This window comes from Heliangelus exortis, chromosome 2 (genome assembly GCF_036169615.1).
Source record: "Heliangelus exortis chromosome 2, bHelExo1.hap1, whole genome shotgun sequence".
NCBI lineage: Eukaryota > Metazoa > Chordata > Aves > Apodiformes > Trochilidae > Heliangelus > Heliangelus exortis.
In genome coordinates, this window is record NC_092423.1 from 4961445 (window position 1) to 4966240 (window position 4796).

At 43.0% G+C, this 4796-nt stretch overlaps 1 long non-coding RNA gene across 1 annotated transcript; it reads right to left on the reverse strand.

Annotated features, from left to right (window-relative positions):
- LOC139793657 (uncharacterized) lies at nt 1-2029 on the reverse strand. The gene is made up of 2 exons (XR_011724697.1): nt 1818-2029; nt 1-110 (listed from the first exon to the last, which is right to left on the reverse strand). It is a non-coding gene; the product is annotated as an uncharacterized lncRNA (long non-coding RNA).
- Nucleotides 2030-4796: the final 2767 nt, after the last annotated feature.

A 4796-nucleotide genomic window follows, 5' to 3' on the forward strand; every position in this document is an offset into this window, starting at 1 on the left:
AAAACTGCTTTGTATTTACTTAACCTCTCCTGTGCTTCTTGCTCTTCAATTGCAGCCAAAATGCTGATTATCCTGCATTAGTCACCCAGGCTTCTTCTCTCTGTCATTACCTAAATGAACACTTCATTTTAGTCTTTTTTCTTTTAATGAAAACTTTATTTTGTGCTTTTGTCACAGGAAAAAAAAAAAAAAAAAAAAAAAAAAAGAGAGAAAGCAAGCCCATGAGGTCCCATCTCTTTCTGCTGGGATGACTGAACAGCACCAGTGTGCTCCAAAACCCAGACAGATGTAGGCTCAGTGCTATAACCAGACAAGTAGGCTTGAGCTTCATCTCCCAGACAGGTGATGTAAGGAAAGGAGCAAAAATTGTGAAGTAATGAAGGGATGGAGAAAGAGGAGCTCAGCATTAGCTTTTCTGTGGTACAAAGAGGAGCTGGGATCACAGCCCAAAGGAGTGACTGCAAAGATCACAGAAAAGGGCCCTGTCTGGGGTCCACCATCAACAAATTAATTCTCAGGAATGGAAAATTATATGTGTTTTTCTTTAGAGAAAGCTTGAGTGTGGGGTTTGTTTTGTTTTTTTTTATTTTTTACTGTTTGATTTCTGTGCTCCCTGCTTGAATAGAATGATTTGGCTGAGAGGGGAAAAAAAAATAAGAAAGAGAATGAAAGCTTTATAACAATGGTTATAATTCATCCACGACACCAAGGAAAAGAGTCCAAAGTTACAGTGCAGCTTTCCACTGTAAAACCACTGGCTTTGCTTGGGGAGCTGGAAGAAGAAAAGTTCATCAATAGCAACTCTGAGCCTTTTCTGACCCAGGTTTTGGGCTGGGTTGTGTCAAAGCTCTGGAGCAGACAGATGCCTGGGAAGGAAGCTGGAGGGTAGTGTGTCCTGTGAAGACAGAGACCAGAGAAGCCAATGGCCTCATCTCCAGCTGCCCTTGGGGATGTCACCCCTGTGGGTTCAAGCAGCATCCAGGTGGGACCTGGTTCCCATCTGCCCAGCCTGGGAACCCATCAGACCTTGGGAAAATCAGTAAAGGCATCAAAACCACTTCTGCTTGGGTACCCTTTGTACTAATCCCACCATCCTGATGTGGAAAAGGAGTCTGCTGTGTCTCACTGTGCAGTTTATCATCTCAGATCCATCCCACCCCCCCATGGTGTTTCCATTTCCCCCACACTTATTTATTCCCTGGGGTTCCCACTCCACACTCTTCACCTCTGGAATCCTGGAATTCACTCTCCAAAGTGCAGGATTGTCTCTGTCCTGCTGTCCTTACACCTCAGGAGCCAGAAAGGAATATTTGATTAGTGGCATCATTCGTGTCCCTCATCCACAGGTCAGAGTAAAAAGCAAAATAAGCAGCAGGACGTTGCCTCTGGGAAGGAGCAACCTTCTCACCAGACCTCTTCTCCTCTTCATTACCTCCCAATTCTTTAAATTAAAATTCCAGACCATGCTACCAGCACTTTGAATACAATAATATAATATTTTATTTACTTGCATGGAGCCTGCACACACACAATACCTTTCACACATGGGAGCCCCTGCGTGACCAGTGGATATTTCTGGGTTTTTCACACATAGTAGAAAATACATTTTGCAGACAGACTTGTTACTCTTCACCTAACTACATCTGTAGCTACTGCTAGAATCTTCCTTGAGCTCAGGTAATTTTTTTAATGCTTAGCCCCTCTAGTGAAAAAAAAAAATAAAATTACTTATGTCTCAGCTAAGTTACACAAACTTCTGGAATAGCAATTTTTCTCCCTAAAGAGACCAAGGGGTTCACCTGGATGTAAATACTCACAGCCTGGCTGCTGGATCTGAGTTATTCAGCCCAGGTTCTGGTCTGCTCAGCCTGTGGAGTCCATGCTGCAGAAATAAGTGCCTGAGAGACTTTGCTTGTGTTGAAAGCTTAAAAGTCAGATTTCATCTAAGGACAGGGAGCTGCCTCTTGTCCATCCCTTCCTTACTCTGCAATTTTTCTCTTTTGCCACCACAGCCTCTCCTGGTGCTGCCAGCCTGTGAGATGATGCTCAAGCACAGAGCCCATGTCAGTTTAAAGGCTCTGTCCATAACCACCTCCATCTGACTTCAGTTTTCAGTTAATTTCTCTGCTTTTTCATGTACAAAAAGGTAAACAAAGCACGGTGTCACTGTGCCTAACAGGCTTTACCTGCAGCCTTGTGTGTTTATTAGCTAACAGAAAGACAGCCTGGCTCAGGAGTCATTATGGGCTCATGCAATTCTAGTGCAAAATTCACTGTAAGTGAAGAAAAATTAGTTGGTTGCATAAGTGCTTAGCAGAAAATTGAAAGGATGAGATTCGAGATAGTAAATGCACAGAAAATGGCATTTTACAGTCAAATACAGGAAAGTAAAAAAAAAAAAAAAAACAAAAAAACTGATGTATTTTTCACATACACATATTTTATCTGTAGCTCTTTGGAGAAATCAATGACTTTAATTGACTCTTAGCCATCTCATCTTGCTGGAAACTACTTCATTCATTTCATACAATGCAGTCAGGAGCACATGGATGAGATGGGAAAAATCCAGAATGCTTATGTCTCAGTACTACAGCTTTATCCAGATTTTTTTCCCTTTTCTTCTGATCAGAAATACGTTATATATCCATATACAACTGATCCCTTTCCAGGTTTTGGGCTGTGACAGGAGGCAGTAAAAGCACTTTTCTGCCTCTTAAATTGATTTTGTCAATTCATTGCTCCAGCAGCTCTGAGAGCTAAAACATCTCTTTGCTTTGGTGCAGGGGATCAGGGCAAGGGATTGTGACAGAGACTCTATGTCTGTCCCTAATCTGAAAGAATTGATCTCAGCATGAGACAGAAATATTTGAATCTCCGTAGTGGGGGGGAGAAAAAAAAATAATTATGAGATTGGACCTAATAAAGTAAAAATTCTGGCTTCTTAGCATGGGAAATGACCACCTGCATCCAAGGAGACAGTGCTGTTTACTTTGAATTCTCTATTTCTTTTCAACTTCAGCTCTGACCATCACAGTAATAGCCAGTAATGAAACAGGCATTAACCAGCCTGATGTCTTTTACATTTATTTTCTTTTTGTTGTTCCTGGCAGAGGGTGTGTGTGTGTGTGTGTGTCTGTGCATGCAGGAAACAGTGGATTATTTATAAGTAACCTATAAGCATTACCTTATCCTTGAGGCTGAAAGCAGCCTGAGTAGAAGGTGGTGAGGCTTGTGGTAGCCATCAGCTCTTGCAGAAAGTTCATCCCAATGTTTGCTCTTCCTAAATACTTTATTCTGAGGAAAGCTCTCATTTGCCAAAAGTTAACCACTGGATGAAGGCTCAGATGGTTTTCCCCTGTCCTTGTTCAGGCATGATGACACAAACCTGGGAGGAGTGGTTGTCACCCCAGAGGCTGAGCTGCCATCCAGAGGGACCTGGACAGGCTGGGAGAAATTTAAGGAATTACAATAAGAGCAAGTGTAAAGTCTGACATCTGGGAAAGAGCAACCCCAGGTACCAGTATAGGTTGGGGAGCAGCACAGGGGAAAGGGAGCTGGGGGTGCTGGTGGTTGGAAGGATGCTCATGAGCCAACAATGTGTCCTGGTAGCCAAGAAGGCCCATGGCACCTGGGGAGCATGAGGAGGGTGGTTAATAGGTCAGGAGAGGTTCTCCTGCATTGGAAGACAGCACTGGGATGCAATCTGGCCTGAAGAGCTGATATAAACCTCAGCAAGGTCCAAAGGGTCTTTGGCTCCATGGAGCCCAACACAGGTTTCTCTGTGAGGAGCAGAGTAAAATTGCCTGGACATCAGGATAAAATAATTGTTTAAGGCACTATCAGCAAGTGGAAAGCTGGGGCACAGCATCCTGACCTGGAGCAGAGGCTGCTCTAAGCCCTTTTAGATGCAAGAAATGTCCTCATTCAGACCTTGGATGGGCATCTCTGCCCTGTGACCACATCCCACACAGTGCCTTTGGTGAAAAGGAGAAGGCTGGTGTGAAAGAAAGGAAAATCCTTTAACTGAGAAACATTTGACACACGCATTAAATCTGAGCAGGTTATCTGCACTGTGGGTTTTGAGAGCTTTTTTTATTTTTTTAATAGATTCTCTTCACTGCCTTTTGCTCTTAGTACAGGAAAAACTTGCAGCCGAGCTCTCACGTTTTGGTATTCAGTATCAAACAGACAATTTGGTGCAAGCTGCATCTTGAACAAATAACAAGGACATAAACCTTAGGAAAGAATCTATTTACTCTGTTCAGTTATCAGATCAGGAGCTTATTCCAGTTCCTGCCCAGCCACAGTCTTTAGAGGCAGCAAGGCAAACCAAAGCAGAGCAAATTTTAATTTGGTTTTAAGTTAAAGGCTGGGAAGGATCATGCCCTCCCTAGACAAAAAAACCTCTGAGAGTGGAGAGGCACAGGGCTATAATTTCATTTCTTAATTCTCTGAGCTCTTCAATCCATGAAAATCCAGTCCAATGTAAAAAATTATCTATAAGAAAAGTGGGACTGGTTGGTTTGGGTTATATCTCTAGTGAAGCCCTAAACCTTCTCCAGGCTGGTGGGAGATACATTTGTACTGGTATAGGACGTGGATTTTCACCCCCCAACCACTTCAGAAGGGAGAAAAGAGAAACTAAAATCCTTCCAGTCCCCATGGCCATAGCAGATCTGTCTGTCAAGGCTTCCCAGGATATCTGACATTACTTCATGATGCCAATGAACTTGACTAGGACGATCTTGAGGGAAACAAAACACAGATTTTTGCAAAGGGTTCATGAACTTATTGGA